This window comes from Pollicipes pollicipes, unplaced genomic scaffold (assembly GCF_011947565.3).
Source record: "Pollicipes pollicipes isolate AB1234 unplaced genomic scaffold, Ppol_2.1 Scaffold_7261;HRSCAF=8764_pilon_pilon_pilon, whole genome shotgun sequence".
NCBI classification, from domain to species: Eukaryota; Metazoa; Arthropoda; class Thecostraca; order Pollicipedomorpha; family Pollicipedidae; genus Pollicipes; species Pollicipes pollicipes.
Window position 1 is genome coordinate 33,514,095 of NW_023597054.1, and position 13,552 is coordinate 33,527,646.

Consider the following 13,552-nt stretch of genomic DNA (forward strand, 5'->3'; position numbering starts at 1 on the left):
ACTACCCCATACAGCAAGCCCCAGACTAATAAAACAGGTTGGTTTGGACCTTGGTCTAACCTTCACACCTGACCCTAGGCCGGTGGAATTTGTTCATTCAATTGTTGTGTTGCTTTAGAAAGTACCTCAGAGATGAACGGTTTCGTCTGATACTCCGTTGTTGCGTCAGATTGAACAATTTCCCAGAAATTGACTTCGCTGAATCCATGACCTGACTTTGACCTGCCGTAAGTTAGTGACCCCACAAGTTACATGTGAATTTGGGAAACTAAACGATCCGCTACTCAATTGTGCACAGCTACGCAAAATTTCGCGAGGCTTCGCCGCGCCGTTTGGAAATCATTCCGGAAAAAGCTTGGGGGGGGGGGGGTCAACCTGACCCCCACCCGAGCGCGGGTTAACTCAATAAGAACTTTCAACCCAAAATGCTGAGAAACCAGGAGCTGAACGTCTTTCCTTCTTATATCAACCAGAAGCGTGCCTGATTTGCTTGCCACTTTGCACTGGCCTTGCTCTTCAGGGCGGATATTCAAGTTTGGCACTGTCCAGTCGGCATCCGAGGGTCGTGGCTAAACAGATCGGGAACGATTCTGCTGAGACATCACGCATTTGCAGCAGCGCTTATGTCGTGCAGCTGTATTTAAACCTTTGAAAGGTTGAGTGGCTACTCCACATATTGCGTATGTCGCATACGAACGCGACGAATATTTAGCGCAAGAGGTGACATTTAGCAACCCGGACCATGGCGACGCACAACAAAAACAATGCAACTGAGACCAAAGAGCTTGTGCACATATTGCTGCTCTGCAGGAGCATCGACAGCGCATGTTCAACGCGCACAGCTGGCCACGCGCTGTGGAGCACGGTGCACGCGCGGGCTAACTCATCACGTCTCGCGTTAGTTACCAAAGGCAGGCTGCACCAAAAACTTCATATTTGGCTTCTAGCCGGCAATGCAGTCTCCGGAAAATGTTAGCAAATAACTTTACAACAAATTTTAGCGTTGCCCTACGCATTAAGGCAGTCACGACTTTCGTGAGAAGAGGGGGTAAAGGTAAATGTGTCAAATATTTGCATTGCCACTGCCACCCCTCCTTCACTCCACAATCTTTTACTTGGCTTTGGCCACTTCATTTTTCAGTCAAACACACTCCCCTCCAAAAGCATCCAGTGAAGGTGAGAACCTCCCATCGTTTCATAAGTGGTGGCGTAGGCGGGGGACAGGGGACACAGGAAGGAGGTGCCTCCTACCCCCCTCCCCTCTTAGGTCCCGAAGGGCCATTTCGGCCTCTTTTGGTCGCACGGGACCGACGACCAAGGGCCAGATTTGAGGGCTGGAAGGGCCAGAAGGACTGGCCGGAGTTCGTATTAAGGGGTCCTGGCCCATAGGACCGGGCGCTCTAATGCCAGTCAGGGGACCCTTTGCGCCGACCGGGAGCCCTGAGTCGACGAGGGCTCGATATCGATCAGGCATCACTACTCAGGTTATCTGTTTTTCATTGATGTACATTCCCTCTCTTTAAGCGTCATTCAAACATCTTACAAAACGTCACGAAATATTGCAGCGGATTTGGGTGCAGAAATCAGTATCGGTCTGGAGGAGTTGTGAAGAAAGGGAAACTGAACGTTTACGTCAACTACTGGAATTTGGCATAACGGTTATTTATTGACCCGCATCTAGAGTTGGTATACGCCATATGCCATATCCAGCGAGGTTTACCAGGTGGTAATGTGGTAAAATCTCTTAAAAGAGGAAGCAAAAATGGATACGAGCGCTCCGCAAAATCAGCGAAGACAAATCATATGAGCATCTAAGATTACAAATGCTGTGTTCGTAAAACGGCAAGCTTTCCAGAAGGGTGAGTAAGGCGATGCACCAGTGAGAACCCTAGCCTCACGTTGAGCCTATGATTGGATGCTACAAACTATTTTGCCAGTCCAATTATATCGTTACATTAATCAGGCATGGCGGTGCAGGCCACTGAATGTGCAAAAGACGTATTGAAATTCCTGAACAAGGTACAAAGCCACAAGCCCAAGGGCAACCGATGATTCCCCATGACCACGGTACAGTGTCGGAGGCGCGCTATTACAGCTGTCGAGGAACCCTGGCTGGCTATCACCATCATGATAACACTACGTACACTTTGACCTCGGTTTCATTGCATGGAGAAATGCTGACATACCGTCTTCATAATGCATCGCTGGTGGCGTTCGGCCGACGCGTACACCGACCGCATGGACACGAACAATGCGCGATGTTGCTAGTGTGGAAACACGTTGCTAGCAACAACTAGCGCGCTATTAGGACCACCTAGCAACGCTCCGACTCGGACATTGCGTGTGTCAGCGTGTCTGCCGGCACACTCGCCCTGTGCCATCGTCCGAGAGACCTGCGCTGTCTTGTTGCTAGCCGTGAGGCCAAGCTGACGCTGTCTTGCGGCTCACAAACGAAGAGTAGCGCGCCAGGCCCAGCTCGTGGCATGGCCTTCCTCAGCACCGCGGCCACCGCCCAGTGTCTCCTTCTGGTCCTGCTGGCCGGACTGGTGGAGGCCAAGTACGCCAGCGGCTCGCGGCGAACCGGTAAGAGGCTGGTGGGTCAGCCGCCGCTCGAGCAGCATCTGGTAGCCAAGGCTGTCCGCTGCCTGGCGCTGTGCGACGGCTTGACTTCGTGCAGCGCCTTCAACTACGGCCCGGTGGCGGCGGCAGTCAACTGTCAGCTGCTGGAGCAGAAGGCGTGCCAGGGCCACTCGCTGGTCAGTGAGGCGGGTGTGGATTACTATGACGTCACGGAGCAGCCGGCTCGCCAGGCGGAGCTGGCGCAGCCCCACTGGGAGGACGTCAGCTGTACGCGGGACGGCTACTGCTCCGACGTGTGCACCGCCCGAGCCGTGGGACAGCTCTGCACCTCCGACTTGCATTGCACTTTGCCGCCTCTGAGCCCGCCAGGGGCGTACCTCTGCTCCAACGGCTCGTGTCAGCTAAAGGACTCCTTCTGGAAAGTTCGGCCCGGCCTCGCCATGCCCAGGGGCATGGACTGGTTTTTGGAATCAAACTACTGGAACTTTAAGAAACTCAAGCCAGGAACGTGTTCTTTGGACGTCAGCCTCAAAATCCGCAGCACCTCACGGGCCATCATCACCGCCAACCACTTAGACAAACACGAAGGCACTCGACTGACTTTCGCAGTCAAGCTCAGTAAAACGGACATTTACTATATAGACGCGGCGGGAGACTTCCATCAGCTGGTGACTAACGCCGACACCCCTGGCCTGGTCAACACGGAAACATATAGCCGTCTGAAGGTCTCCTGGTGCGGCGGCAGCATGACGATCGGGCCTGAGGACAACCCGATCTTGGTCAGCGGGCAGGCGACTGTTACGCAATCAATTGACTACGTGATGGTGCGAAGTGCGAATGAGCCGGCCTGGCTGCGAGTGGATTCAAACGTGGCCGACCGCTGGCTGTTTGCGGAGGCCGGTACCGGACCCGACCCCGTCTTCACAGCACGGGATAGCTACATCTCCACAGGGATCGACACAACCAATGATGTGACCATCAAGTATGACTGCATGGCGGCGTCAGACTGTAACGTCATGTTTAGCGGACCCTCCACGGAAAAGCTGATTGTCTGCGTCCGTTGCTATGGAAACCCCGTTACGTGTTTGAAGTACGCCCCACCTGCCATACGTCTATCTGCTACCTCTCTTTGCTCTAACACGAGTGACATCCTCAGCGCGACTGCCTACACCACGTTCACCGTCCGGTACAACAACGGCTTTGTGACTGTCTTCAAGAGCGATGACGAGATGCCCATGTACGCGGCGCAGGCGGAGCGGCCTCTGCCGGAGGTCAACTGGGTGGGCATCGGCGGCTGCTGCAGCCGGAAGTACATGCGGGCTGCCCGGTATGACCCCCGCTGGAGAACTGACACCTGGGTCACGCAGGGGTTCGGTCTCTCCAGCGGTGCGTCTGAAACCGGGCTCTGAGCAAGCGTGCGGGCTGAGCTCTGCACCGTGTTTTTTGGGAGAGAAGAATGAGATAATGCAATTTGGCCCTTATTTTAGCCAAATGCCCTCAGTCCACCCCCGAAATATCAACGGTTTTAAATTTTTCCTCAAAGTGTATATCGTTGAAATCACTTTCTTCTGACATCAAGAAGCAGGGAGTAGTAAGACAAAGGTGGATGGCAAGAGCAACAATGACCCTATGCTATCATAGCCCAGTATAGCACACATGATCATAGAACCAGATCCATCATCACATCACATCACATCACATCACATCACACATAGTACCAGATCAGGCAGGACAAAAAATCGCTCAATTGGGTATAAACAGATTTGGGATGTGCCCTTTTTTGTCTGGATTTTTGGACTAGCAAAAAACTATTGCCGTTTCAACGAAGTACTTGTGCAGACTGATTTTGAAAGCACTGATCTCATGCTGACAATATTCACTGGGAAGTTTGTTCCAAATGCCCTTGTAACCTGTTGACTTGCTGGCGTAATAGCCAACTGACCCTAATGTAGTATTGCTGATCTGTCGCGTGACTCTGAACACGATGTAATGCTCCAATGGCACGGCCTTTATGTCCTAAAGATTTAAAAAAAAAACATTTCAATTTTAGTTATTTTCGTCTTGAAGGCAAATGCGTAAGCAAAGAAAAGTCCCAGAGGTCATTTCTTTGTCTTTTTGCATCCTCTTTGACGTCTAGCAACACTTGTCATAATCTGAAACCCAACCTAGACGTGACAACTCAACTTTAACTTCACTTGTGTCTTATTATCATATGCATTGATACGTCTTAACACATCGACGAAATACAAAGCTACGCTGTCTTATATAATTTCCATGTTATCTGCGAGCACGTAATTTTCAAGCCGTGTTCTTCCTCAAGAAAATGAGCAGAGCTCTTGAAATATCAAATAAAAGCACATCCATTGACTGCTGAGGGTGAGCGCAGCTCAAAATATTGAGTACTGTCAACATAATCGTTATTTAGTCCTACAGCGTCGTTCATCCAGTACCTTCTGGCACCTTGAAGATCGTTGGCTTAACATGATAACTTTGAACTCACAGCGCCGAAAGCAGGTGACCTGAAGACCTTTCACTTTTAAATCAATAAGCAACATAAAAACCCGGGCTTAAGAAGCTTAAGAGCCGAGTCCCCTGAAGGACACCTTGAAGTGGATGTTCTGAGATATTTATACCACGCTTCAATGCCGTCATGACAGCCAACACTACAAGATGTCATCAAAATGCCGTCATGCAAGCCAGCATGGTGATATTTCATAACAGGTGCCGTTCAGAAAAATTCCGCGTGGAGACTCAGCCGACCTTTTATGAAGTCTGGGCATTTCCGGGTGATGATTTTCCGGGAGTTTGGACCACCTTATCTCACCGTCAGTGAACCACTTTGACATTTAAATGCTATCATTTTCATCATTTTGAGTTTTGAAATTTGGGGACGTTGTGGAAAATGACAAGAAGACATTAGCAGGCAGTTCTCGGCTACGATATTCTTATCCCAAGTCACTCCAATTAAACACCATTCAATTGCAGATTTGGTTTTAGTGGTCGTTTTCATCAAAATGGTGTTTTAAGTTGGAAGATGTCACTTTGGAGGTTCGAAGCTCGCTTGTAAGTTGGGCTTTGAGCTGGCACAAAGTACTGCAATCCGACATCTACAGACTTCACCGATATAACTCACGATGCCTGCAAACCCGTCAACCGCTGCACCACCGGACTTCTGGCGCTTCGGACGACACGCTCAGCGAATAAAGCACGAATATCTTTGGCTCAGCAAATGTGGCTGCATTGAGGTGGGGGAGAGGAGGCAAATGTGGCAAGAATGGCTGCGTTGAGGTGAGGCACGCTGTCCATCACCACTTGCTTCGACACGAGCAGGAGCTGGATATGGTTGTCTGGTTTGTGCGACGGGTGCATAAATATATCTTCGGACGGCATTATGTATAAGTCATCATGTCGACACCAGCAAGGGTGGCCACGTCACGCATTTGTGCGGCCGTGACTCTGGCGCCGTCAGCCGTGCCTCTGGCACCGTCAGCTGTGGCTCTGGCGCCGTCAGCCGTGCCTCTGGAGCTGTCAGCCGTGCCTCTGGAGCTGTCAGCTGTGCCTCTGGCGCCGTCGGCTGTGGCTCTGGCGCCGTCAGCCGTGCCTCTGGAGCTGTCAGCCGTGCCTCTGGAGCTGTCAGCTGTGCCTCTGGCGCCGTCAGCTGTGCCTCTGGAGCCGTCAGCTGTGCCTCTGGTGCCTTCGCGGGCGTGCTTACCAGTTGTCGCAAGAAATGCTAGTCACGAAGCACTCAAGAGTCCGTCTGTCGGCTTGAGCCCACTAGGCTCTGCTTAGCCTTGGGCTCCGGCTTTGTTTAACATTGTCCTGTGTCGCCTTCTGTGAATAAATAATTTTTATTGAGAATTAGGTACTCTGATCTACTGGGAAAAGTTGTACCAGGAATGCACGCAAGATGCTGGGAATCTAAGTTGTGCGATAAGAGAAGGAGCGGATATTCTGATGGAACAGCAGTGCACGCTCGTACCTCCCGTGGGCTACAGACGGATGCATAGTACGCCAAAATGAGGCCTAGGAAATCCCTGAGCTGCGACCTGTAATGTGATGGACATCTGTTGCCAATTATCCGTAGAAAAATGTTTTCCACAAGCCTCAACGCGTTGCCCACCAGTCTGCCTTTCAACATCTTATTCTCTAGTTTTGGTGGGAAATGGTCTGGTCTCTATTACGTGCAGAACAGTAAAGCAATACCTATCGTTACCCAAGGCGATGTGGTCAATGACATATGCACAGACCATTGTAGAGCAAGCAAACACAACAAATGCGATTAGCGGAAGCATGGGCGTAGGAACAGGGGGGGGGGAGGGGGGGCATGCCCTCCCCCACTTTTCAGGGTGGGGGGCGGCAATGTTAACTGACCACCTCACTTTTCAGATAAAGGTTGATTTGGCTTCTTTTTGCACTATATTAAACATGCATGCCGATTTACCTAGTTCACCATCCACCTCCCTTAAGATGCGTCATCTTTTTCTTTTGCTCATTGGCCATCGCTTAGTGTTACAGCCGCAAGGCCGGCGCCGCATGGCCTGGAGCCTGCAGCGCCGGGCGTCGAGGCAGGTATTGCTATGGCTTGCGAGCGCGCATGTTCAAGACCATGTGACGTAGTTTTCTTATCAGTAATCAGCTCTGACAGGATCTTGAGCATTTTAAGGCGAACATGGGTTAACCATGCTAACACAAATTAGGAACCCCATTTCATCTACAATCTACAATCACGGAGAGCTCAATATCTCTGAAGAACACAGAAAAAAACACGGAACTGGAGTCTATGTGACAACTATTGGACTACCTGTGGTGATCATGAATGTTGTTGCATCAATGAGAGTTACTGTGCTGATCTGGGGTCAGCTGCGCGGTTCAGAAGGCCTCCCGTGTCAGGGAGAGGAACAATGAATATGATATATCCTTCGCATGGCCTCCGGATCGACCAGGAGATCCCGTCCCGTTCCACCAGAATGATAGCCAGAAGACACTTCGCGATGGGACGGAATGGCCCCTCAGCCCTTGACCTGAAACGGCAATGTACCCCTGGTGTTCTACTCAAGAGGCCCCTTACCCGGAAGGAAATAAGGGTCTCATTATTGTTGGGTAAAGGGGTGTCTCATTATTGTTGAATAAGGCGGGTCGAACTGAGCTTAAAAAACGAGCAAGGTCATGCCATGTTTGCCCGAGAAGGCTCATTTTTTCAGAATGTATTATTGAAACAAATAACATCAAAAGGCTTGAACATGCCTGCCCGCAACCTCGAGAGCAAGGACAAGGATGGTATGAGTTGCAACTTCCGTAAAAGCGAAAAGTTTCGGCCACTGCAAGTGCCATCAGACGGCGGGCGTCGTGTTAATCTGTCTTCTGGACCAATAAATAGCTGCGGAAACACGAACAATATATATTTTACATTCACTCTTCCAGTTCAACCCCCAGATTCCAGCCCCACTTCGCGGTGCTTTACGGGCCAATCCGTTCTTTTCATCAGTCTGAAAATTGTACGCGTGGAAATATGCGCTCAGACTGCGTTCTAAATGCAAGATCTGATGTCACGAGGCGTTTAATGATCCTTTTTCAGAAGCGTCGTCATTTTCGTCCACCCGCTGGCCACAACTTAATATTAGCTGCTAGGCCCGCGCTGAGCGGCTACGGAAACTGCAACGCCTGGGGTCAAGGCTTGTGTTTCTAAGATTTTCGAGTGCTCAAAATTAGGTCACATAACTTGTATTACTAGTCGATTAAAGTGTTTAAAGATAATCATTTCAGAATCGTCATCATTTTCGTCCACCGGTGGCCCGCGGCTAAATATTAGCTACTGGGCTAACGCCCCGCGGACTTTGGAGACCGCAACGCCTGGTGTCGAGGTTTTTGTTGCCAAGATTTGCAAACGCATGCTAAAAAACACGTTACATAAATTGTATCACTAATCGATTCTGACTGAATGGTCAGCATTTTCAGACAAGCATGGCTTGGCCATGTTAATACACATTGGTGACACTCGATCTGCAATCAAATTTTCATCTTCAAATTTGGATCAAACATATCGATCTACAATTCACCTTCGCGATGTCCTCAATGTCTGTAGTACCCAGATAAAAATTTGACTAAGCATCTGAATTATATAGATTAAGAAAGAGTCAAATAACCATTGTAAATTAAGCGCCGGTGATTTCTTCCACGCAGTCGTTCAACGCCTGATTTCTATAGGTTATTGACCTCAAAATACAGAGTTGAGCTCACGGCAGCTCCTGGTTTCTGTTATGGTTACAAGGTAAACATAACAATAAGCCGAAGGAAACCGTGCTACTTGTTAACAAGTAAGCTATATCCTAGGATCTTGGGGGTGGGGGGGTGGGGGGAGGGGGATCACCGTAAGATGGGCTTTTGTCAACCTTGAGTTCCCCCTTGGCAAGGTTCTGGCTACGCTCCTGCCTACACACAAAAGCAGATCAAGTCGTATATGTTGCATGATGGGCAATGAAGCATCCGTTGGGCCAATTCACATCTAAGACGGATAGCTTCCCGGAGGCTATTTTTCTGCGATGGTGTGGTGTGAGGGAAGATAATTCTGAAAAAAATACCGTTGCAGGTGTCCAACACATGTTTCATACACCATGTAGTAGTAACGCTGATCCAAAAGTATGCAAATAAGTAGCCATACGATCAGTTCGCAGTCAGTCATGCGGGAGGCACCCGGGCCCAGGCAGTGACCACAGACGGCGGACAGGAGCAGGGCCCAGATAGGGAACACATGACAGATGAGCCTTATTATGTGGCTGGATTCTTAAAAGAGAATCCCCAGTTTTATGGCTTTTGTCACATTGTTTCTAGCAGTTTCAAGCAACCGAATTTGTTTCCGCCTAAAATGCTGCGACAAATCTTATCTCTTGAAAAGCAGCCAGCGAAATGAAGGCGCATGAAAAATTTGTCGCACTGTGAACCATCGATCCACTTTCAAAATTCTCACCAGCCTATATCCAGGCCGTATCTTGGCATCTACGCTGTGGAGGCAGATGATTTCTCAATGACCCAAAACGCCTACCTGCTCGTGGAATTTCGCCTCCTCAGGCAAGACAATGTTAAAATAGACGAATAATCTAAGGAAGCTGGATAGCCTTATTTGCCAATGACAGATGAGTCGAATAGGCAAGATTGTGCACGAGTGAGAAACAGCTAGCATATCTAGCATAGCAGCCATTACATTTGAAAAAAGCGATAAGCAACCTCCATACCTATCCCACCCTCCCCCCGGTCATCGGGCTCGCTTTACAGAAAGCGTTTCTGAAGTACACCCTGAGTTTGCCCCCCCATACTTTTTGAAACGTTCCTACGCCTATAAGTTATCAGCTACACCCCAGACCAATCAAAATCTAACACAAGTATCATTATGTGGCATGGACAAACTGAGAGATAATCACGTTTCCCCCAAAACCCCTCAGAGGATTCGTCGTTATCGGAAGCGGCTTGACCCAAGATGGACGGATCCTAGGATAGAAATACAGATCCCATTTGCCATTGGATAACACCTGCGCGATGTCACGGTCGCCATGCTCGGAATTGTGCATTTGTGTTGGCTCACCAGTTGGATTCGCTACATTTTTACGCGATCTGTCTTATCTTGGTTGCCTCCGATTCCGTTCAGGAATTGACACATGCATGAATAGCATCTGCTGTTCATGTTCTTGTCCAAATTTAGGCACACATCCACGCCAATCAAGTCGCAGCTGACAAATATAGACACTTAAAAAAGATCAAACTCATACCAAGTTACTTTACGGGACGAATTTCTTTTTTACAAACCTAACGGCCTGTTTGGCCTCACCTCTCTGACCTTTCTGATGTTTTAAAAGCGGCTTTTCGCTCATTTTTGGTTTCTTTTTCCCATCTAAGAACGGTTGCCGCCCCTTAGCATGCTTGGCCCTATACAGAATGCATGCATTCGCCGCGGCCCCGATCTCTGCCTGAGGCGTTTCATAGGACGCTTGTCGGGCGTCAGCTGCCGGCAAATCAAGTTTTCACTGGGGAGGAGGGGGGGGGGGGGGGATTTGATGGTCACACTGGTGGGGGTCACTTCACTCTCCCCCAGTGAATCTGTTGAGATTGTCCCTAGCAAGGTACCAGACATTACCATGGTGTGGTTTGCAGCGGCTTCATTAAGTCGCGCCCCAAAAGGGGTCGATGCGCCTCCTAAGGTAATCTGAGGATATCTCGCCGGCTTGTCTCAAATGTTTGGGAGCCTATCAGACACTCATTGCTCACATTTTAATAGGAAAAACACGTCTCTGGCCTTCGTGATTCCGAGCAGTGACGGCTGTTTTAAAAACACTGCAATGCGATTCACGGCCGACCGGAGCGGGCGGCGGGCAGCAACTGACGAACCAGCTGATCACGCACGGTGGGCCGACGTTGTCACATTAACGGACTCCTTTATCATGCATATAGGCTTTAAACACACAAAATTACAAACTGATGTGCTCCAAAACAAACATGAAACACACCTGCGTGAGTTGTATGTCGATGCGTAGCACGGGTATGCAGGTGTGGATATGTGAATCTGAAAAGTGCGAAAAGTTTCGGAAAAGTCGTTTTGTCTGACATAATTGGGCATACCATTGATCTTAAAGTCCGACATATTGTTAAATTTGGAGATTTCGCGAATACCAATCCACTGTTTGTTTTCACGAGGCTTTATCGCTCTTAGTTTGAAAACGGCAGTAAGGCGAGGGGGCATCAACCTCCACCCCAGCCCCATCAGACTACGTAGTGAAAAACGATGAGGCAGGACGAGGGTTAAAAAACAATACTTTTACTACCACGCACTACCATGATTCGTATTTCCAGTGACCGATAACCTGATAACTAACGACGTGTTACACGTTCCGTAAGCCCCTTTCACTACAAAACAGTCAATTGTTCCGAAATGCTGGCCTCGGGCGACATGAGGGCTGGGTGACATCATTAATATGGGGCCATCGGCCGGGCGCTGCTCCGCTTCACAGCATGCCGCCGTACAAAGCCGGGCTGAGCGGCTGTGACCTCGGTCGCCCCGAGTGGTGCGGCGCGGCGCTGAGAGGCGACCGGCAAGCCTTTCAACCGTCCGCTGACGGACAACGTGGCGCGTTCTTAAACCAACTAAGTCAATACTTTACACCCAGGCGTCACCGGCTCCCGCAGAGCCGACTGGCCGGGGCCACACCGTCGTTAATGTGATGGAACCAGGAACCTGTGGTGCGCGTTTTTCGGCGATCACTGTCAAGGTCCGGCGCTAGTCGGTCGGTTCGCTCGCCACCGCGGCTGCCACGTGGGCCAGTGAGAGCTCAGGCACCATCAACACGCTGCAATAAACAGCCACAAACGCGTAAATAAATGCAAAAAAGCAGAAATGCATACCAGCTGCAGATAGCGTAAGGAACTTACCTGCATTATATTGTTTCTTAGCTGCTTGGCGGAGCTATGTCGACCTGTGTGATTCTTGGTCGATGAATTTGGTATTTCGAGGCCAGGACGTGAGATAACTTTTCTAAATCGACATTTTTCAACACCGGTATCTCCACGTGTGGCCGGTGTCCAGCTCCGCTTGACTTCAGCCACATTACGCACGGTTGAGTGGCAGATAAGGCATGGCTTCTCTAGTGATGTTGATGCGGGAATTGGCTCATTGCCTCAGAATAATGGATTCAGACACAGCATTTCAACTTGATAGCGAGCAGGAAATAAAATCGTGTTCGGCATTTATTTTCTCCGTTGCAGAACGCAGGCTGCCACGATGACTTAACAGGCTGACGGAAACGCAAAACAATGCCTCATCATCAACATAAAAGAAGTTGCATGCTACATAATATGCTGTTGCTCTGATCTGAACTCAGAAGCCATTCCAGTCAGATATAAGGGGCTCTTCTGTCCAAGGCCAGCGGTGACTAGGCATACCGCATGCACCTTCCTGGCGTCTTGGAATGATCATGCCGTAGGACTGTGACGTGATGGATTGTATTGCATCTGTGGCGAAAACATACCTTTAACAAGAAGAGCACGAACATGCACATTTGCATTCGCTCTTGATAATACATTGCTTGCTAAGCAAAACGAGTCACACCTATTGCTGATATGTACTTCTGGCGACTTGAGCTGCCGCGGGTGTCCGAGTAATCAAAATAAAATAAGATCCTCTGAAAGCTTGTCAGACAAGTACAAGTTTTGTACTTCGCGCCAAACGTGTGCAACGTCGAAAACGTACTCTCTAAAACAGGGCAACGGAGAGGGGACCGTCATGGCTCACTCACTTTTCGTGAATGTTTAACATTAATCGTGGGGTACAGAACAATCTACCTCAAACTTCGGGCAGACGCGTTACTTTTTAAAACGTCCTACCCTCACGGTCGTAACAAACGAACACCCATGAACAACAAAACGAGTACCTAATAAACAGCACCTATCGACATGTAAAGTTGTAGCCATTAAAGCGTGACAGCTACCCAACACGAACGCATTTCAGCACGTTACCAAAGGAGTGATTGTCGGCGGACAGAGGGCTTAGAAGACGCCGGCCATTTTATAGATATACATTATCTTAGCATAGTCTTACCATGGGATTCGCTTTGTGAAACCCGCATCAGCGTTACACATTGCAGGCAAAAACATGAGAATGCGAAATTTACAATACGATAATCTCCAGCACTACAAGTTCAAATGAGCTTGTGCTTAGGACAGATGGAAAACCTGCAAAACGACATCGCGCAATCATGGTTTATAGCAATGCCGAGATCAGATTGGAAAATCGTAGGCACACAGAACAAATAATGCAAGCAAATGACCGAATTGGTGGTGGATACTGCTCGCAAACGGTCACGTATGCCACAAAAAGCTGCTTGAAAAACATAATGCTAACATATGTGACTACACACTGTTTACGTTGCCAACTGCCGGACACATTTCCCTCGAGCAATTATATCGAGACGTACGAGTTTTTCGGACGCAA